Source organism: Equus przewalskii, chromosome 13, assembly GCF_037783145.1.
Source record: "Equus przewalskii isolate Varuska chromosome 13, EquPr2, whole genome shotgun sequence".
Lineage (NCBI taxonomy): Eukaryota > Metazoa > Chordata > Mammalia > Perissodactyla > Equidae > Equus > Equus przewalskii.
The window spans coordinates 74,604,705-74,628,465 of record NC_091843.1 but is presented as its reverse complement, the minus strand read 5'-3'; the positions used below and the strand labels follow the sequence as shown (position 1 = coordinate 74,628,465).

The 23,761-nt window shown below is 35.7% G+C and overlaps 1 long non-coding RNA gene across 1 annotated transcript in view; it reads right to left on the bottom strand.

The window, feature by feature from the left end:
- Nucleotides 1–23,560, bottom strand: part of LOC139075157 (uncharacterized) — a 53,587-nt gene extending 30,027 nt beyond the window's left edge. The window contains exons 1-2 of the long non-coding RNA XR_011525278.1: nt 23,441–23,560; nt 9,496–9,537 (exon numbers count right to left, since the gene is read on the bottom strand). This is a non-coding gene — a long non-coding RNA (uncharacterized lncRNA). The remainder of the gene's footprint in view (nt 1–9,495; nt 9,538–23,440) is intronic.
- Between the last annotated feature and the right edge of the window lie 201 nt (nt 23,561–23,761).

The following is a 23,761-nucleotide window of genomic DNA, read 5'->3' as shown; positions in this document are numbered from 1 at the left end:
CACGACTTCTCAAAATCTTCTTGTTCTTAAAAGCATGAGTTTAGCATAAGAAGCCTTGGACATAAACTAGTCAAATATGTATTTCTATTAAAATTCATGCTCATGCAGATAGAAATATTTTTGAGGCTAGTTGAAAATAAAAAGAGAGAGAACCCTAGCGCTGCCCCGCTGGAAGTGTACTCCTGAATGCCCGAGCACACAGAGAATGTGAAGGAGGATCTCCTCACATAGGCACTAAATGATACAGAGACCCGGGGGAAGATGCTGATGGCAGCTGTGGGGGCTTCATCTATCCACATATCTGTGGGAACACCCGCTCCATGAAAACTTAAACTTTCTGTGAACATAAAATTCTTCCCTAACATTGCTGATAATTTTATCTCACAGAAGATACAAGAATTGTTACTCTGAACTTTACTTTAATCTATAAGGAAGAATTGTTTAATGATCTGAAAGTGGCAGTGACTTTGGGAGAAATGAAGACATACAGTGAGAATTAAGTTTAGCTGCATGCAACAGAAACTCCAAATTAACTGGCTTAGTGCATAAGATTTGATTCTTTGTTAAAAAAATCCAGAGGTCAGCTCTCCAGGGTCAGTGTAGTGATATCACATATTAGTGCAGACCCCAGCCTCTTTTCAGCCTTTCATCCAGAACAGAATAGGTTAAGAACATGGATACAGAATCCAACTTCACTGCTTCCTAGTGGTTTAATCTTTGGCAAGCGCCTTAATCTCTCTATGCCTCCATATCTACATCTGTAAATAGATTTATAATCACTAACTATAATTTATTTTAATGGAAATTGTTAATTGAGACTGTGGATAGTAAGTTGTAATAACTACTCAAAAGTAATAGTAGCAAACATTTAATGAGTACTTCTCATGTCCAGGCACTGTTCTTAATTCTTTACTTGCTAAGAAAGGTATAGATTATAAAATGTAGCATCAAACACCAGCCCGGGCAATGTGGCTCTATGATCCCTGCTCATAAGTACCGTTTAGAGATGAGGAAACTGAGATCCCTGCCTCATACGATCGTTTTAAAGCATGTATGAGTTAATGTATGCAAAGTGGGAAGAATAATTTCTGGTACATAGTAAATGCTATAAATACTGCTGCCCATTATTATCACTGCTGCTTTTCTGATGTGGCCCTCTTCAGCATAGTCCAAGATGGCAGCTGGGGCTCCAAACATCTCATCCCCATTAAAGGAGAAGCTTATGTCAGCATCCTTTAAGGATACTTCCTATATATGCATAATCTCTACTTATATCCAATTGGCAAAATTTATGCCCATGAACATGCCTTGCTACAAAAAAGGTTGAGAAATTTATTCTATATCTGGTAGAATTTGTGGAATTTATCACTCAGGAGATAAAGGAAAACTAAATATTGAGGGACGAAACTAACAGTTACTGGCATACGTCATCTAGGAGTTCATAAAAGTATTGGAGATTCTTAGAGAGACACGTACCTTAGATTTCTAGGAAAGCCATTTATAAAATAAAACATAGATAAAAGTGTAGGCATGATCTGCTATCTAGAACTCCTTCCTTCAACTTCCCAGAGAAGACTCTTAAGGGAAGAACAGTTAAGCAAAACAAAAATAAATCTATGAAGAAATAAAGAAGGAACATATAAAGAAACCATATAGAATGTTTTGATGAGCTAAGCTTTACAAATAAAAAGTAACATCACAGAGCTCTATGAAAAATACCAAGAAGGGAAAGTCAAAGATGAGATAATGTTCTAAGAATAGTACTGGAAACAGGAAAGGCCATGTTAGTTCTGCTTGGTAAACAAAGATGAGTAAAAAGGGAGAGCCACTTGGTTTGGGGAGATGACAGTGAAATACAGAATCACCCATCTCTTAGTCTTCATCTTCAGCCTCAAGTGTAAAGATCCTTCATACTGAGAAGAGTGCAACACGTATCATTGAGACACTTACCTCTGCCTGCTGCGCCTTGCCTGCATCGTGCTTTGCACATAGTTTCTACTGTCTGGAATATCTTTTTCTCTTATTCACTCATGAAACCCCCACTCAACCTTCAAGAGCTAGTTCAAACCACAATCCTAGAAATCCCAGAGAGAGTGGGAGAATTTCAAGAAGACATATCTGTCAGATGATATGCAACTTCCTTTCCACAAAGGGGTGGGATAAGTCCAGCTAAGGGCAGCCAGATGTATCAGACTCAGAATTTTAGTTCCAGACACTAGAGTTCCTCCTAAGCAACGAGGTCAGGAACAGATTGATCCAGCCCAGGAATAAATGCCAAAATGGGGACAAAATGGAAAACAAAGTCACATATCAAGCCCACTGAGATGAAAACAGGGCTTACCTAATGATTCGCATTAGGTGGAAATGTTACAAAAAGACAGTAATTTTATTTAACGTGAGCTTTAATAATGAATTTAATACTAGCTTTAGTGATTTCCACAAATGTCTTTGGATGTCCTAAAAAATGTCTCTGGTTATCTTCAGTTGTCTTTTCTAGTCGCCAGCTTCAGTTTCCCCAGTTGTAAATGGACTTTTAAGGCAAGTTATGACAATTAAGTAAGATGATGCATATAAAGCACCCCACTTCGTTGCTGGCACGAAGTATTTGCTCAATACTATGTCATGTTAAAACTCATGAATAGGTTCAATATCTTGCCTAAAATAAAGAGTTAAGATGAATCAACAGTCTCCCAATTTCCAAAAAGAAAATGGTTTTACGTCCACTTGAATAACTCATGTACCCAAAGTTGAAATCACTGTGCTGCCTCTCACTGCACTCCTAATCTGGGTCCCCCTTCCTTCTGACCTCTCTGTCTCTGCCAATGTCTTCACCTTTTCTAGGTTATTCAGGTTCAAATATTTAAAGTCCTATTTGAATTTTTATTTCACATCTTTGCATCCATTCACTTGTCAAGGTATGTTGATTCTAAATGCTCTGTGTCACTCACATCCATTCCTATTAACAGAGTTCAAGTCCTCATTTCTTCTCTTCTGGACTGTTTAAAACCATCCTAACTGCTCTTTCACCTTTTGTGCCTTCCCCACACTAATATAGCCTCTAGAACTCTCCCTGTTGAATTTCAACTCATTTTCCACTACCCATCATGTCAATCTGTCAGTATCATTCAAAATCCTAATTCTGTCATCTACAACTTATTATCCTTCCCTCACTGTATGCCCCACCCTTGCTTTCTAAATTACTATCCAAATCACATAATTTTTTAAAATGTGCAATAACACAAAGCAAAGAGCTCTACCAACACAATTGGAAACCATTTATAAGGTTGATATCAATTCAAATAAATTTAATTAAATAAATATTTATTGATGCCCTTCCATCTACAGAGTGGTTCAGTGTGGTAAAAGCATTTCACAATCTTGTTAGGTCTACAGCCCTGGTTTGAAATTCCAGTTTTCCACATAACGGTAATTTGGAAAGGAAATTTTAAGTCCACTGAACAGGCCAAAGGGAATATAATACCTAACTTATAAGCTTAATGTTAATTAATAACATTACCAGGAAATGCAATCTAGTTCAATTTTCGAAGATGGAGAGTGTTCAATACATTTTATTTTTTAAAATTAAGCATGAGGTTAAATTTGCAGAGATACAAGGAGTAAGAACATCTCCTGATCTCAGAAACCTTACAGTATAGTTGAGAGGGATTATACATGTGATAAAACAAAAGTGCACAAGTATGAATAGAAATGCTGAATGTGATAAGTCCCAGAGAAATGCAACGGAGTTCAGGGTAGAGGTCACACCTGTCCTGAGGGTAGCACCTAGTCAATTGTTCTTGAAATTGATTCCAGGGCAATGGGGAATCAGTGAAAGATTTTAAAGCGGAAGTTAAATGATTAGAGCTAGACTTTAGTAAGGCTCAATAGAGAGCAACATGTAGGTTATATAATAGGCATAGAGAGAGAAAGCCAGATAAAAAGATACTAACATTACTTTTTTATCTTACTTGACTCTCATGCTGCATTTGAAACCAATGACTGCTGCTGCTTCTTTCTTTCTTTTTTTTTTTTTAAAGGTTTTATTTTTCTCCTTTTTCTCCCCAAAGCCCTTCGGTACATAGTTGTATATGTCGTTGTGGGTCCTTCTAGTTGTGGCATGTGGGACGCTGCCTCAGTGTGGTCTGACGAGCAGTGCCACGTCCGCGCCCAGGATTCAAACCAACGAAACACTGGGCCTCCTGCAGCGGAGCGCGCGAACTTAACCACTCGGCCACAGGGCCAGCCCCTGCTGCTTCTTTCTTCATCTTCTCTCCCATCTCCTTTTTTTCAAATTATTTCTCTTTCAAGATCTTACCAAAAATCTTTGGTTATCCCTCAGTCTTATTTCTGATTTCTTTTTGCCTACTCCTGTCGTAACTATTGATGTTTCTGAAGTTCTGTCATAACCCTCTTTTCATATCATTCCATTGTACTCTCCTTCAGTGATTTTATCTAGACTCAAGACTTCAAGTTCTGCCTATATCTCGGCAATTCCTAAAACTAAATTTCTTTGCAGAATTCTCTCTTAAGCTAGAGATTTTTTTCACCTGGCTCCTAAACTTCTGCAATTGAATACTCATCACTTCTAACTCAAGTTAAATTAGTTACCATCTTTAAAATGAACCTTCACTCACTTATTCCTTCAGCAAATAGTTCGTGAGCCTATGCTCTGTACTAGGCACTGATAATAGGCATTTGGGCTTCACTGGTGATAGAGATTCCATTCCTTGTGGAACTAACATCAATTTCACCCTGGCAATGATTTTCAGTATTGTGATTCTGATATTGACACCTACCTCCACCAACTGTTTCTAATTTTTTAGTTACTCTGTGATGTCTTCAGGAAAATATTCAAGCTTCCCAGAATAACATTTTAAAAAGCAAAAAGATAAATTAGCGATCTAGTCCATGCTTACCTATTAGGGTCATTTTTTTCTGTACATTGCAATTTATATAATTTGTAATTCATCATATAAACAATGCTCTAGCTCACCCATAGCCCTTGCCCGTCCTGTTTCCTCTGTCTGGAAAGCCTTCTCCTCTTCACCCATGCTCCTTCTAGCTAATGCCTACTCATTCTTTGAAACTCAGCCAAAGCAACAGCTTTCACATGACCATTCCTTCATTTCCCTAGGATGGACTAAGCAACCTTGTCTATATTCCTTTGAACGCTTTCCAAGTCTGTTATAAATATTTACTTTTTTATGTTGGTCGAAGTCATTTCTGAGCTAATGGAGTATGGGGACATCATTGTTATTATCTGATTCCCTCCACCAGTTATCATATTAATACTTCTCAGATCCAAATCCATTCTTCTTTGCCCTGCCTTGTAATACTATAGCTGGCCCCTTCAAACATTTGCCAGCTGACTTGATGTGAGGCTTTGTTAAGACAGGGAACTGGAAGAACACAATTAAAAGTGAAAACAGACCTTTCTTAGGGAGCAACCCACTCACACCCTTCAGCAGTTTACTTGGCCTCTTGGCAAGGCTTTTGCAGGGACTGACTCTGGCCTGACTACATCCCCCATCAGGTTTCTCAGCTACTCAACAGGACACTTCTAAGGATGATGTACCACCTATCCTATGCTTGAGCATTTTTCTCAGCCCTCATATGGGTTAGTCTTAGGGGCCAGCTGGGCACATGTTTTACTTCAGCAAGTTTCTTAGGCACCATCAGGCTGTGTGTTTTTGTGTCCATTGTGCTTTCCCCAATAAGGTCTGAATCTCTGCATTGGGGGGATTCCTCTTCTAAGTTCTTAGTTCCTTTTTGTTCACTCTCCCTTGGCCCTAGATATAATAGTTGCTTTCTGCGTTTGCTTTTTCTTTAGCCTTAGGTCCTTTTTATCTTTTTTGCTGGCTAATTCTTTATATTAAATTTTCCCTGTTCAAATTAATGTATAGTTTCTCTCTCCTGGCTGGACTTTGACTGATATATTCCCTAGCACAATGCTGGGCACATATTGAGAACCAAATAAATTGTCGTTGAATTGCTTAAATAATGATGCAGGAAAGAGGCTAGAGGTCTAAACTGCTATATTAGCTGAAGAAGGGCTAGATGTAAGAATCCCTGAGGATTCAAACTTTATTGAAGATGGCAACCACTTACCTACGAGAGACAAGACAGAACCAATGATAACACCAAGATTTTGAGCCTGAGAGACTAGGAAAATGGTGGTACTATTAACAGAAATAGACACCTAAAGAAGAGAATTTTTTTGGAGGGAAAGAAGTAATTTCAAGTGATTTTTTAAAAAAGAATATGCTTATTGAGAGAATGGCATTTTTGGGGGTGTCTGGAATATATGTAGCTTTATTAATCGAGTGACTCCAATGGCTAAAACATACAGTCCAAAAATCTCAATGAATGGCTTAACGGGCAAGATGTCTCTTTCTTGCTCACCAAACAAGTCAGTGCCAGTGTCTGGTGGAGGGCTCTTACATGGTGACTTAGGGAGTCAGGACCCCTCCACCTCACGGCTCTACCTTTCCCTCGGAGTCCTCTGTGGGATCCTCTGCATCTGGATGCAAATGGGGAACAAGAGTGAAAAATAAAAGTGGTTTGGGGACTAACTGGCCATATTCTGATACCTGTGGCATATTCAGGTGGGAAAGAAAAAGCAGGAAGAGTCTATAGCTCTTTGGTCTTATTAGATTATATTAACTACTCAAATTTGTGTGAAAGGATCCTAAACGGTCTCACTGTACTGTGAGATATGTAAGAAATCAGCAAATACTTCCTTTTTTAAGCAATAAAATTTTTGTCTTGGCTTATCATTTGGGCTTATTTTTAAAATTAATTAGCTTGCTCTCAAAATAGTAATGGCTCTTTTCAGTGACAGCCTGGCATATTGAACATAACTTCCAATAGAAAAGTTAGCTTCTCTAACTAAATGGGTACTACTGACAAGGAATACACGACTTGCGAATATTCACCTCACAAACATCCTTTACATCGTTCCAGAAGAAAAGTTGTCTCGCTATAGTTTCACGTCTCAAATATAACCATGACAACTAACACATTAAAATATCACTATGTGCCACACCATGTCATGAGTGAAATATGTGGATTATTTTACTTAAGACTCACAACTGCCGCGTGAAGTCCTGTTTTAGCCCGCACTATTACCGTCGGAAATGTATTTTTCTCCAATGTGGGGAACAGATGGACCCTCAACTCTGTATTTTCCTTGGGCCCTTTTTCTTTCTCCACTTAACTCCTTGTGTCACTCCAGCTTCTAGATGCTGCCCAGGAGTTACCATTTTGGGACAAATCATAGGAAAAAATGTCATTCTTCTTTCTGCTGAGAACATGCTCTTGGTTTGGGAAGTGAGAATTCAAAATTAATTTCTACAAAGAAAAAATATTAAAAGTTCAATGCTATATTAGTATTAGAACTATAATGTTTTAGTGGAAAGAGATCTGATAAATATTTTACAATATAAATAGAAATAATAATAGCCAATACCTGTAAAGAATTTACGTAGCTTCCCACTGAATTTGGGATTAAATCCAAACTCTTTAAAAAAGAAATTTTCCTCTATAATATGGCTCTTGAGCCATGTCTCCAAAATCATTTTGAACCCTACTCCTATTTATTTCTTATGTTTCAGTTATAGTGGTAATTTCTTTTTCCTTCAGTTTCTAGAATATTCCAAGCTCTTTCCTATTTCATGAACTTGCCACATAGCTGTTCTTTCTTTCTAGACAGTTCATTCTTTTAATTTTCTCCTGCCTGCTCCTTCCCATCCTTCACCTCACTTCTGAAGGGAAATTTTCCCTGAGCACTTAATGTGGAGTAAATTCTCCTAATATTTGTTTTTAATAACACTCTCTTAAGTTACTTCAAAGTATTTATCACGATTTATTATATTTATTTTGTATTTATTTAATGTTAAAGCCCCTATCCTTAAGTCCATTTTTTATTCATTTATTCAATAATTCTAGTGAAGGAAAGAGAAGGATAAGAGTATAGTTAGAAAGATCGGCAAAGTCGAGTACTTTTAACATATATAAGATACTTTTGAATATGTTTGTTCTAGTTTGTGCCAGCTATGTAGTGTTGTGTAACAAATTATCTCATAATATAGCGACTTAAAATAACAACCACTTTATTAAACCTTATGATTTTGTGAGTCAGGAATTCAGATAAAGCCTGTCTGGGCAACTCCTTTTTTTCCAAGTGGCATGGATGGAGGTTACTTAGTAACATTCAGCTGATGGATGGGCTGGTCATTAGAATCCAAGATGACTCCACTCATATTTCTAGCCCCTTATTGGGGATGGATGGAAGGGAGGCAGGTTTCAGTTGAGAATCTTGACTGGATCCTCTTTAACATAGTGACGTCTGGTTAGTCAGACATTTTTGTTTTTGTTTTTCTCATTTTAATAGAGTCATGTCTCTCACTTTACTTATTCTCAAGATATACGGTTCCTAGTCAGAATTTTTATATGGCAGCTCACAACTTCAAGAGCACGTGTTCAGTTGCAGCCAACAAGACAAGCACCACGGCCTTTTATGAAGTAGCTTCACAAGTCCTATAGCGTCGTTTCCAGCAGACTATTGTAGTCGCATGGCCACCCAGACCGAAAGGGAAGGGAAATTGACCCCACCTCTCTGCTGAGAAGTGTTACAAAATTTGCAACCCTGTATTAAAATCTCAACAATATTCATACTCTACAATAATGTGCTAATTGAGTTCTGAATAAACAAGAATCAGAAATCATAGCCTTACCTTTAAGGGTATACAAGAATTATGGGAAATTGTTCTGTAGAAGTTATAGTTCAATAAAAAAAAATATACATTTCACAGAGTATACATTACATGGATATCCGGAACATTTTGGAAGGAGCATCTCTTTCTCTCTTGTCTAGCTGTCAAATCCTATCCACCTTTTAGGTTCCAGCTTAAATAGCACTAACACTTGTAATTGAAGTCTTCCCCAAATCTGCCAGTCAAAACAAATCTACCTTTCTACTGTACTCCTAGAACACTACGAAAGTATATTTATCATAGGATAATCACAATGCATTCAATAATTCCATGTTTCTTCTGTTAGAACATGTGTGCCTAATAATTGTGGTGCAACATTTGGATACGATACAGAGTACACACTCAACAAATAGATTTTTAAATATTGAGTACTTCTTAAAACATAAAGCACAGCAAATTTGATCCATAATTCTAGCACAGAAAATCCTAACCACGAGTTAAACAGATATTTGTAAACTAGGAAATATATTTATAATAGCATTTCTGTGTGGAAATCCATTTCAAGTTCTAAATGAACAAGTTGGAAACAAACATTTTGAACACTATCATTGCTTATTAGTGCATATTTGCTGTGTGTTTCATCTGGAGGAGTTAGGAGCTCCACATTTGCTTGCATGCCCTTGGGGATTTCCGGGAGACCTGCAGAGTATTTAGTCTCAAATAGTATATAAGAGCATAGATTCCAGAGTCAGACTGCCTTCATTCATTCTTCAATACTTACTAACTTTGTTTTTGACTTTTTTTGAAGCCTTAGTTTCTCCACCTGAAAGAGGGAATAATAGTAACTGTTTCATAGGGCTGTTGTGAAAAATAAATATTATTCAGGTAAACCCTTAAAGCAATAACTAGCACATAGTAAGCATTTATCAAAGATACTCCATGGTTCTTTGAACTTCAATCAGAAGAATCAGAATTGACAGACTTACCTATAAAGACATCTAACTTCTTTCTCTCTCTATTTTACCTTCTCAGAGGTAAGCACACTTGTCTCACACAACTTGCTCTCCCTTACAACGTTTAACCACACTTTATAATTACAATCTGCATTGTGGTTTACAGCATTCTTTCATGTTTACTATTTATACTTTTTAAAGATGCCAGAAAAGATGGTTAGAGGCTTTGACCTTGTCAAGACTAGATCTGGGTGGAAAATTGTTTAAGAATAAACTGTTGGGAAATCTATATTGGACAATTTCTAAGGTAAATTCTGGATTCTTGGAATTATTTAAAACTTTACATAGGATGTTCACTGAGATAAAATATATATGCTGAGAGGGAGCAAATAATAAATATCAGCTGAATTAAATTTCATAATTTGAACATAGCTGTGTAACCAGAACCCAAATTAAGTACTGATTAAGTTATAGGTATTTGCAATTAAAATATTTATATTATCATTTTCTCAAATACAAGATTATCTTATTTTGGCATTTATATTTCAAAGTCCAAGACAAATACTCCTCAAAGATAAAAAGAATTAAATTACCAAAATAATAAGTATACCTGAACCTTTGAAGTTTTTCCTTATATGTGATTGGTGAAGGGGTTTTGAGTGAAGAATAAATGTTTACTTTAAAGCTCAATAATTAAAATCATTAATAGTTTTATCACTTCTTACCTCAGAAGAAAAGTTTACACTTTATATAAGTCTTTATCAAATAAGCTATTAGCTATATAACACATGTGTACATATAGTAATATAAATAATGATAAAGTACGCATATTCTATACTTGGATTTTCAGTAATTAAGTCATTTTATTAATGGTGTTTCCCTAAGAGGCTAATCGCCAGTCATGATACTGAAAAAGTTAATAATGGAATTTAAATGACACTTGGAAATTGTGGTTGAGTCCCTCATGGACATTCAAGTTTTATTTCCCATCAAGACACCTACCCAGGGAACGTTCAGGATTATAAAACACAAATACCTTGATATTTAGTGAGGTGAGGGGCACTATGCTGCTTTTTCCTTTTTTTTCTTTTTCCAACTTGTACTTAGTCAACTTCCTTCTGTGAAGTATAGATTCTGGAAAGATATCTCTTCAGACATGGGTTTTCCTTTTCCCATGTAAGAACAAATAAAGTAAAATTATATTCAAAAAGACATTCTGCCTAGAAATTAAAACTTGAAAGTAGGAATCAATTGTGTTAGAGTGTGGCTCTCACTTGATGTACAGGTTCTCTATACAGCATACAAATCCTACAAAATAAGCCATTTTTTCTTCAGACTTAATTAAACAGCATGAAGTCCCAGGCATAGCTTCAGCCATGGACTTCAGAACATGTCTTGTAGAAAGTATTGGGGAAAGAACGTACAGAAAATCAAGGAATGGTAGGTAGGTAGCCACTAATTAATGAAAAAAGAGCCCCAAATAACTCCAAATATTTAGGCTAGATAGTTTAAATGTGCTTACAGGGGTGGCGATTAGCCAGTTTGAGAGATGGTCAGTTCATTCATGGCACAATGCAGGTCCCTCGGAGACACCGCTGTGAAGGGAGACAAAGAGTTGGGGCGGCCCCACCCTCACCCATTCTCCTCTCCTGCAACACCCCTTGTTCACAAAGCCCCTTTCAACTGCTTCTTTATTCTGGGTGTTTACTTTTACCCATTCAGATCTCTTTTGCTATCTCATGCACAGCATACCCCAATGCTCCAGCAAGCTGGACCCTGGACACAACTGAGCCACAAGCAGAGCATTGAAGAAAACACACCCCAGGCCAAGGATTCAATAATTTGGTACAAACGCTTAGTGAGTTTTCACTTTTTACAACACATAAACTAACGGTAACTTTATGCAAGCTAAAATAAAGTTCCTGAAGAGAACTATTCTGCAGTAACAAAGGAAAGTTACTATGTAAGCATTTAGGAGGGGTCTTTTCCCTTGATATTTTAAATGACCAAGCATGGGAAAATTGCACCACCTGAGTAATGTAAGAATGGCAGAATAAAATATCTGTTGTATTCTAGAGTTGATGTACTTGGTTTTGAATTTGATTTTATTTTTTAAGGTTATTTTTGTAATTCAGAAATTTCCTTAAGTGTGAGATAAAGGAATACGTATATGATATTACCACATGGTATATATATATATCTCTCTCTAAAATATTTCCCTATGGTATGTGATTGTATATATGTAACTTTGCAAAAAGTTACACCTGTAAAGGGGTGGAGAGTTTTTAAATTAAGGCCTCTCTTAAGTTAATCAATAAAAGGAACAAAAAATGTTCAATGAATATCTAATTTTTTAAAAAATATCATAATCAAGTCAAGGGAATATTTGTAATGATATCACCATATACAATTGGAAATGTCAACATTTGTGAAAGTTTATTAGACAATTCTCTAAGTCATTTGTGTAAAATGGAATAGATTGTATTTAATCTCATCACTTGTGCAGGTGCTACAGTATAATTTAAAAGGTATTTTAAATAATAAAACAATTAAATACTGGTAAAATCTATGAGAAAACTTTAGTTTTAATTTGAATGAAATTAATCAAGTAAAGGTTATTAAATCCAGTGAAAACTACTAATTTACTACACTGTATTTCTAATTTTACAAAAAGCCCATTTTAAATCGGCTTTGATTTTTTTTTAAATGAAACGCATATTTCAAGCTCTATAGGAGTCCATAGCGTGGTAAGCAAGATGTATAACAGCATTACCCAATTATAATATTGTGGGCTTTCAGTATCCTTAATGTAAAAGTTAAAATAATTTCTCATATCAAGGAAAAAAATGTTATTATTTCCCAATACCTCCACCTTTGCTTTAGAAGTATACCCACGTTCAATGTATTATTTAAGCCTTCATTTTTAAATTATTAAAAATTATGAAGCTTTTATCTCTTTAATCAGTAATAAAGGAGTGACATAAAGACATTTGAATATTTCGCTCTCTTCCTTTAAACCTGTAGCTCATGTATGTGTTTTTAATTGGGATGATCCGGCTCTTCTAAACTCTCAGACACTTTCATTAAAGCACATGTGCATGCAAGCAATGAGGCCCCTTTAGAGCAGTCATAAATTTAGTCACTGGGAAATGAGAAGGCTTCACAGATGACTTAATTTGCTGTGGGAACCTGCGCTTCCTCCGCGTGTAACCTCTGCATTTGGCTGCCTGCGACCTTCAGCACCATCCACCTGCTGGAAGCCATGTTTGATTCTCTGACGGGGAAACGCCTGCTTGACAGCAGAATGGTATCATAGGACAGTGTGATGGAATTTTTCTTTCTCTGTCATCATTAAGGGGGTTCCCCCTATGGTGAGGGGAATGAAAAGTACGATTTAATGTTCTCTGGAGAGTGGCAGGGGGCAAAAAAAGGCTCAAAGCTTCACATGCTGCTTTCGGAGTGGGTCATTTCAGTCCTTGTGGCGAATGGGATGTCCCAATGGAATTTGCCATAGACTGGTCTGAAAAGAAAGGGATTAAGACGCTTTTCAGGATGGAAATGTAACAAAAGGACCACTTTTATGATGTAGCAGCATAAAATAAGGGGCTCTATTGTGCAACTGATTGCTAAAGATCTTTGAATTGGGCAGCCTCGCCTGGTCGGCCCTGTTCCCGAGGGTTTACAGAGGCTTGTGCAGAATGATATGTCTACACTGGAAGCCGAGTTCTGCTCTCTTTTAGGGACAAGCAAGAGATTATCAGTCTGCTCCTACATGATTTTTTTCCACACCTACCGAAAAGTGGCCTGTAGGGAGATTATGCTCAAGTGAAAGTTGCTGCTAATTAAAACAAGTAATTAGTGTTCCTCCAGGCTTTGTGGTTTCACTCACTTTTGCCCGCCAGACAGCATTAGTTTAAAAGCAATCCAATTTCTAGCAATAACAGACTGTAAAAAAGTCATTTAACAAGTATATAAGTGTAAGGTTACAGTTCAGCCGTTGATTTATCTCTTCGAGGCTATTTAGAAATACTGCAGCAAAGTTGAAGAGAAAGAAAGTTAAATAGCTTTTTAAAAGAATTTTAACGTTAAGGAAAAAAGACCACATGCCTCAGTCCATTTACCAAAATGAAAAAAATGACAAGCAAAAACTGGGAGCATATGAGATTTCCTAAATTGCATTAGGAAACCAAAATTGGATTTAATGCTGTTTTCTCGTAGAACCCTCACTTAGCATTTTGTAAACAGATCATTTCATTAAGTCCTTTTGTTTCTTCTCCCGCCTTTGCTGAAACAGGGACTTTTTATTGACTGATTCTCATTGAAATGAATTGGAACAGTGGAATTTAACGCAACACGTTATTACCTCCTTTTTTACAATTCCAAAATGACTAGCATGGCTCTAGTTTGCATATCTGGTGGGAGGATTTAGTTAAACTAGAGAGATCTTGAGAGAGATTAAAATATTTTATTATAAAGAGATATATCAGAAATTAATATTAAAAAACCATACCTACACTGAATCATGCCCTGCTAAAATTCTTGTCTAATTGCTCAGTTTTTGTAACCTGACATCCTTCTGTAATTGCTGCCTTTGCCTTTGCTGCTTAAAATGATCTATTTCTGAGGTTAGTATCATCAAAGACATGTGTGCTATTGTGCAAGTAATTCAGTATAGCTCATCATTAAAATTAACCATAAGTCTACTTTCCCCTTAAAAAATGAATTCATAATACTTTAGTTAATGCACAATTTTCAGGTTTGTGGGTTCTCCAATGCTACATTTAAAAAAAAAAAAAAGTATGCCAACTATTCCTCTTCAAAACAGAAAACTTCCCTTTGGTATGCATTTTGTATGGCACTAATCGTATAAATATTAAATATGTGAAAAGACATTTATTGTAAACTGTTAATACTACAAAAATGTCAGCTATTATCACATATTCAACTAGTAGGTTCTGAATTTAGTTATCTTCTTTAATGGATTCCAATTAATGAGGTATTCAGTAGCCTGATTTTGATCATTTCAGGTTGAAATAAAACCATAGACCTATCACATTTTAAATAATTTGAAATATGAAAATGTCTTTTATAAAATCTAGCAGCTTGTTTAAACTAATGAAATAAATTTTCATCATGGAACTTATGAACTCTAAACCACATTTTAGAGTTCAACATACGTTTTTCCTTTCCGAAAGTTTATTTCATATGATTATTTAAAGTATAAGAGTTTCACCACCAAGCTTAAAAGGAGAAATTTTGCATTTAGCATGGGGTCAATAAGCAGAATTTATTTGAATCTCTGCTTATGTTTTAAAAATATCTATGAGAAGAAAAAGTATATTTAACTCAGTATACTTTTTCCTAAGAAGGAATCTGTGAAATAATGAAGAGTGAATTCATTACTAAGTGTATTTATTGTACAGATCATTTTTCCAATAGAAACTCTCATCTTTGGAAATCCTAAAATCCACTTTTAATCCTTGCAGAAAGTAAATGGGGTATATTGAAAATGTTTCTGCCATATTATGCTTTTTCCCTGATAATCAGAAGTATACTCAACTGGCATTTTAAGATATCTTAATTTTTGTCTTGTTTTTGAATGGTAGAAAGGCTTCTTTCAAAATTAGCCTTTGATAGTATTTGATTTTCTTAAATTGAATTTAGGCTACATCTATCAGCCTCTTCTCGAGCTCAGAATTTGCTTTTTATTTCAGGGCTGATAAACTGGAGAAGGTGACTATGGCAGCACAGATCCAGGGCACCAGAAGGCAGACTGCACAGAGACCTGTGAGGGCTCTTTATGGATCCTGATGGAACCATAAGGGACACTGTAATAGCTCTCATTTTATGTATTAAGCCGTATTTGCACAACAATTCCATTATAATACAAAGATAATCTTTAGAAGTAATTTTAAAACAGCAAATGTATAAATGCTGAGTCTCAAGTAAAAGAAAACAATTTTCCTAAGCCAAATGTCTTTCGTAAGAGATTTCAATGGTCATTTGATTCTGTTTAAAGATAATTTGACCTTATGATTCACCCATTTCTTAAATGCATGTCTCAAATATAATTGTTTTCATTTGAAGTTGAAGTTAAAAAAAAGAGAACAGCTAAATAACCCTTGCAATTTGTTTTACTGCTTTGCAGTGCTTTTGTCCAACCAAAGGAAACTCTAAGCACATAATTATTGGTATTAAAATTAATGTCTCCAAGGGTTCAATATCAACTTTGTAAAAAGAATTATGTACTAAAAATAATGGCAACGCCAGGTCCTCTTTACATTTTTATATATTTCTTGCAATATACCTATTTAATCTAAATCCATCCAGCTAGACCATACACAGTCTTTGAAGACAGAGATGGTATTATCTTTATACAGTGTAATAAGGACCAATAAGTGCTTATTGAATTTAATAGACAGTCATATGTCACATAATGACATTTCAGTCAACGACGGACCATATATACAACGGTGGTCCCATAAGATTAGCACCATATAGCCTAGGTGTGTAATAGGCTATATCATCTTGGTTTGTGTAAGTACACTCTATGATGTTCGCCCAAGGACACACTTCTCAGAATGTGCCCCTGCTGTTAAGTGACGTGGACCGTAATTGAATTTCTTCGATATTTTTTGTCGATATTTTACTAAAGATATAGTGTAAATAACAAATTTCACTGTAAAATAATTTAGGAGTTTCTAGCAAAGATAGAAAATATGAAAGATTACTAGTCTATGAAGCATGGCGTTTAAAGACCAGTCCTGTGTCATTCCATAGCAGGAAACGCCTCTACAAGGTATAGGATTTATCCTGTACCCACCACACTAGACAGGAAGAATAAAATGAGCATTTATGAGATGCTGCAATGTGCCAGGCATGAGGCCCAGCACTTTACATCTATTCACTTGTTTATTATAACAGTTTTGGAGATGAAGATTCAGGAGCTTAAACAGCTTAAGCACCTTGCCCCACTAAGGTGAGCTGAAGGGGATCTATTTTAAAAATCGATGCCTTGGTTAAAAAATATTTCTGGAGTACTTGCTGTGTGCCAGTCACTGTGCCAAGCACACGGAGGGCATCTGTGGACAAGATGCATGAGCTCCCTGCTGTGTGGAAACATACGTTCTAGAACGTAGACATACGTTCTAGAAAGTAGACATGTAGACAAGTATGTAAAATGGGAACACAATATAATATGAGATAGTGGTAAGTATTAAAAAGGAAATAAAGACAGTTTTCAATAATCAATAAACAAATTTGTCTCCAAGGTAATGCCAATCTTTTCAATATTGTTTTGACTTTTTAATCTAAATGTAGAACTTGGCATTTATTTCAATTATATTTAATCCTGTAAATTTTAGTCAGTTTTCCCTAGATTTTAACTTTTTTAATTTTTGATATTTTCATTCTCTGAGAAGCCTATGGCTGCTGAGACCATACCACTCATGCCATCAAGAGCCAAGGCAAACTGAATTCAACTTTTCCAGATTCACTTTATTTTTCAGAAATTCAGGTTGCTACCACAACCCCCTCCCTAAAGAGAATTAATTGACTTTTCAGTCCCAATTAGTTTCATTGGCCTTTGTCCCATGCTGTCTTGAGTTGCTCCCTTCTCTCTACTGCCATTTGTTTGATCCTGTGTTTTTTATCATGGAACCATTTGGATACTTGCTTTTCTTCTTCTTTAATATAATAGCTCACATTCATTAAATGTCTACTATGTCCCAACCATTATTCTAAACACTTTTCTTTGTAATTACATCTCGTGTAATTCTCCAATTTCTTTATAAGAAAGACTATTGCTGTTATCACCATTTTACAAAATAGGAAAATGAAGTGCAGAGAAGTCATGTCCCCAAGATCATACACTGGTGACAAAGCTGAGATTGAGAAGAAGGTAGTTCAGTGAACTTACTGTTAATTTCATGTTTCAGAGTCTTTTGCAATACTGGAGCCATCTTCAATTTTAAAATGGATGACCATGGAATCAAGCCTTTTTTCTCTTAACATTTTTGAATTGTGTTTCCTTAAAGAGTAGGATATAGTTAAATTATATTCAATGTTTCTTTCCATAGTTTTTACAAATTCTAAGTTAATAATATCACACCTTTCTAGGTTTTTAAACACCACTTCTCCAAGCCATGTTTCAACAGAAAGGAGAATGGGAGAACAGAAAGGCATTGGGCCTTGTCTGTGAAGTCAGCCAGAGTTGCATTTAAATCTAATTCTGCTGTTTACAAGTGATGGTACTTTGGGTAATTTATTTCATTTCCCTTAGACTTGGTTACTTTTTCTTCTCATTGAGGATAACATATGTCTTGGGAGACTATTGGGAAATCAACTTAGTACAAATAAAGTGGTTTGGCACATGCTTTGCGCTCAATAATTTTGACTTTATTTTTATTTGGAATTCAGATTGAACTGGCAATTCTTTTCATTATTTCTTAAGTTTGAGAGAGAAATTTTTCCAAAAGTTGAGTCAAGTTTTGTCAGATGCTCTGTTGTTGGGTTTCCGACTTATCATGGTCTGTACAGAGTTGGCCATATATTCATTCACTTGTTTTTTCAGCTAGCAAGGCAGTAATCAAGCATTTCAGTAGAACTATTATACCAGGTTCTGTGCTAAACAGCAAGATTTCAGAGGTACATGAGAGATGGCTCCTATAATCAAGAAGTTCACATTCGTATGATGTGATAAGAAGTACGAGAGAAGTAAGAAAAGCAGCTAAGCTCATTGTAAGCACTGTGACAGCATTGTCCACATCTTCTCTCTTGCAAAGTGGTCTATACTCAACAGTTTCCCTCAATTCAGTTTCATCTGTAAAGTTAAGAAGTTTATCCAAATGTCCTTCAAAGATCTATTTCATCTCTGAAATGCTATGCCTCTATAATCATGTCATGGTTGGTTCTCTTTCTTATAATTCCTACTTAAAAGCCATCAACCCCATTTCCAGTCTAAGGTTTATAGAATATACTGGAAGTAGAATGACTAATTTGCAATAACATTTTTTATTTCTTCTCTTAGGTCATATTCATACAGATGTGTGCATATTATGTTTTAAGTCCTGTCCAACTTACCTGATATCTTGCTGAAGGTGTAAGTTTTGTAACAGATCATCTGCTCTATTTTTCCTAATGATTTCTGGGGAGCCCTTATACACCTTTTATTGTTTCTTCATTATTCCCATTGTTTCTCAAAGAATCTTATCTTACAGTATTTTCTGAGCATTTCCCCTATCCCTCTCAAATCTTATTAAAGTAATAATTTCTGCTACAAATTATGTTGGCCTGAATATGTCTAGAGGATAACCAACAGTGGAATACTCAAGCTGTTGCATTGTGGGGAGCATTCAATATAAACTTGATAACACATTGAAATTTTAAACGGACATGCTTAGATTAGACCTCTAGAAAAAGTTAAGGAAGAACAATATGACATACTCTTGTCTGTATGGAATAATATTTGTATGAACAAAGGCAGAGCCTTGGTGACCTGCCATTTCAGTTTAACATACATATGACATACAGAAACTTCAAGTATTGACCTTTTTTTTTAGCATTCTTTAACTCCCATATTTTGTTATTCTTTTCTTCCATTGCTTTTTTGCCACATTTATTTATTTATCATTTGCCTCTTCTCCTCATATGTAAACTTCATGAGGAGAAGAAAATTCAATTGTTACTGTACTACCAGGGCAGTCCTTAAAGACTCACTGAATGAATGGCATGAACTGGAATATACGACACTGAAAATGTAATAAGATTAAAATGCTTGAGTTAGTATCATATAGTATTTGAAGAGACATTTGTTAAAAGAGGTACAATTTTGACATTCTTGAGCAGAGCAGTTTTATAATTATTGTATAATTTTAGAGTTGAAGTTAAGGGTCATAATTTTCATGTGTAGCTCCAATTTGGAATACATCATTTCACCTTGAAAAAAATGTTTACTGTCATGGAAACTTTATTGCTATATCCACAAAATAATGGGAAATCTTTAGAATGAAGACTGGGAAACCAAAGGTTTTTTTTCATTCTAATCTTTACACCAATGATTTCATTCATGAAACGATTTTCTATTGAGTGCCTACTATATGCCAGACACTGAGAACAGGGTCGATGCAGAAAAGAAAAATATAATCACCTCTCTTGCGTATTTTGAGGCTGAATGAGATGAGGAAATCTATAGTTGGGGCAGAGTGTGGAAGAGACTAGTGTCTAAAGAAAGCACAGAATTAGGTTCCTAGCAGAGCAAGGAGGAAGGGTGCAAGCGAGGACAGGGGTATCAAAGAAGGCCTCCAAATGAAGACAACTAATAAACTGAGCTCTTAAAAAGTAAATAGATGTTCTGCAGAATGATCAAATGATCAAATTCCAGCATGTCCACAATAACTTGTCTATTACGTGGACTAGCAATTTCCACAACTTAAAGTAGATTCTAAGCAATTTGATTCATATTTAATATATATTTTATTTGTTCTTATATTAAAGAACAACCTGTAATTCATGAGTTTTATTTTGAATGTAAATGCCAACAATACTCTTGTTTATTATTAATTCGTGTATTTCGGCAGCACAGTGAGAACAACGAACCACACTTGAAGTCACTGCTCCCTACAAGTAAACATCCCTCTTTATTTCCTTACTGACGTCAAACTCTGTAAGGTGTCATTTATACTCCTTATGACCATTTTCTTTTAACTAAATCTAGACTTTTTCCTACTTAAACTGCTTTCAAAACAACCACCTTTCCTTTTGTTTTTTTAACTTGCCATTATCATTAAAAAGTCATTGAACAGTTTATTCTTGTCTCAACACCATTGGAGTTGCTATTGATTAACTAATCAATGAATGCATAATTTCTTCAGAAATAAATGAGCCCACTTGACCAAAGTTTTCACCATAATTCATAAGAATCGTGTTTATGCATTTGCCTAGGACTGTGGATTTATTGTAGAGACCTGTCTAGTAAGGAGATACCTTGATAAGATTTTCCCGTTTATTTGTTAAGAAGAAGCATAAGGTCTTCAATCAATCATGATTTGCTCTTTAATTCCCAGTCTCAATAACAAATTGTACCTTACTAGTTGTTCTTTCAGTGAAGGTAAACTCCAAGATTATGTGTTTTAAGAATGTTATGAGTGGTAAGACTGTAGCAAGTACATTTTCTACCCCCAACAAACATTTAACTTCCTCCCCTCTAAATATTTACCATCTCCTTGAATAATTCACATCTACTCCAAACTTTCCAAAAATGTCTGTTTCATCCTATTTCTGTGAAAACACCCCTACCTACCTTTACAGCATGACTGAAGCTCACTTGGTGAAAAGAGCCCTGCCATTGAAACCCAAAGATCAAGATCCAATGCTTTGTTCTGCATTCTGTAGCCACATGATATTAAGCAAGCAACTTATTTTTCTAAGTTTTCCTGGGCCTAAGATTTGGCAAATGAGAAAAGCAGATGAGATCATCTCTAAGGTTCCTTATGGTTCTCATATTTTATAATCCTCTTATAAATCAGTTCAAAGTACAAGGACCCTCAGGGTTCTGTGTAGTTAAATTTATTTTGTGCTTTTATTTTTGCTGTTGTCCTTATTTTTCTGTGTGCCTTTGTTCTGCTACAACCACTTTGATGGATAGGAGCCCCCTCATCTCTCCTTTGCAATGCTGCATAATCTCTAGCAATTAAATTAGTCAAGGTGATATAACTCATGACCTTCATAGTACAAATTTTGATGTGAATTTTGTACAACTAGAAAATTGAGCTACAAAAATTTCCTAAAATCCAATTTTCCTGTACGTATGGCATTCTATTTACTTTGGAATTTACTGATGGTGTGAAGTTTGCCTGAACTAACGGATTAGAGCATCACTTAAAAAAAAAAAAAAACTAAAGAAGGTAGCATTTATATTTGTGCTTGCCTCTAATTCACACTGTGTGTCACATAATGCAACCTCGTATGGGATGTGCGATTGAAGGATACTCCTGTCAAACAACTGCCCAGAGTGAAGAATGTGTGATCTCAGTCCAGTTCAGAGCAGAGTTGTCCACCTGGAAAAACCCTCAGCTCAGTGGAAATGATCATCCTATGTGTTGGCAGTCTCATCCAAGAAGTTCAAAACTGAATGGACCCATGGACCATTTTAGTCCTTTAAACCTTCAAAGGGGCTCCTGCAGATCAAAGATAGGCCTCAGTCACCTGATCCCATCAGTTCATGAATGATGGTCTTTTTAAGAAGACCCTCAAGTCAGCTTTCAAAGAGAGCACTAAAATGGCATTTAACAAAACACAGAACCAGGAAAATTGAAAATAGGAAAAACTTAAGATAATCTAACATTGCAGGGCTTGAAGACATTGTTCTTCTTCTGCTCTGTTAAGCAATCTAGTTTTAAATGACCCCCAGTAAAGAGAAAAATGACAAAAAAGTAAGAAATGTTTGTAAAGAATGGTTTACTTTACTTTAGAAAATATTTTAAGGTTTTTATTAGACCGAAATAGGATAATTCAACATCATAACAAAATGTAATGGGTTCCTACAGAGTGTACATTTATATAACTTGTAGGTACTTGACACGTAATTAGTCATGATGATAATAGTGATAATTTTGATCATGAAATAATATTAAAACTGAAAACTTGAAAAGGAACTCCCTCCTTGAGTTTAGGGAGTCATTCTTATTTATCATAATTTTTAAAAGTCTTAGTATTGTCATTAAAAAGTGTATATTACCTTATAACACAAGAATAAAATTAACCAACCATGTTTTTAGAGTCAGTGAAATTAAGAAAAATATTGGTTGAGGGCTTACATTATTCCCCTAAATTCAGAGAATTAAAGCCAAAACTAATTTAATGTGCCCACTTATTTCCAATCTGAATATTCAATGAATTATATGACCTATCCCAAGATATATACTGTCCTTTGAAACAAACTTTGAAGCAATTGCTTAAATAGTATGATACTTTGTACCTTCTTTGAAGAATTTTGTGTACGTTTACTATCTTTGTTTGTTTGTTTTTTAGTTTAAAATTATGTTCCATGATTAAAAATAAATAAACCTTCCAGATTTTAGTTTGGTAACTAACTGTGAAGTTTTAGCCTCTCAGAACTATTTCAGACTTTTGCTTTACTTTTTTCTTTCTTTGGCTTGTTCTTTCTTTGTTTGTTTTTACTTTCTCTTACTTTCAACTGCATGATAAATTCTGAATTATGTCTCAGTGAAGCTTCAACACTAGATTTAATGAAGTGGCTGAACTTTTAACCTTTGAGACCAACATGCTTTAAAACTATTACTGATATCCACTGCACTTTTTTCTGTAATTCTGTATCAGATATAGTGAGGATAAGCTTTTTACTGTATGGGACTTTATTTACCCAGGCTCTCTGTAACAGCAAATAGAGGGAATTTAATTCTTTTACTGTTTTTTCGGAAAATTCTTGAGAAAAATGTGCTGGAGCCTCCAACCCTCCAGACTCCCCAGTCCTGTTCCTCTATTGGTAATTGGTCTGCACAGAAAGAGCTCCTGGTGTCAGCTTTCAAGGAAAATTCATTTATTCACAACAAGACTTCAAACTTCCCAAAAGAAAGGGCTGTTTTCTACCAGGTCATCTTTGAGCTTCCAAACTCATCCTATGTGTTCAGCCATGCATTCTGCCTGCAAGGCAGCACAAGCAGCATTTCTTAGAGTTTCACAGCCGAACAGTCGGGATGTTTTCAAGGTGCTCAGAAGGAAGAATAGTTTTTAAAATGTAGGATTTATACTTACCTTTTCCTCTTTGTGCCATCAAACACTTAGAAATGTCGCTCCGAGCTATGTCCTTCTATGGGGAACCAAAAACCGAGCAGCTCTCTATTTGTTGGAGGAATCATTTGATGAGCAGTGAACACTAGAGGGGGAGCTTCCCCGTTCAGAGAGGGAAGGCTTCAGTCCCTCTGGGAGAGGATCAGAGCAATACCAGAGCTGCTGACTGAAACAGGTCAAGCTAAGATTTGGGCAGCCATGGTTCCGAAGTCAAAAGGGCAAGGAAGGGTGGGTAGTCAATTTATTGTCATTTTCCAAAAAGGCAGGGCACCACACATGGAACTG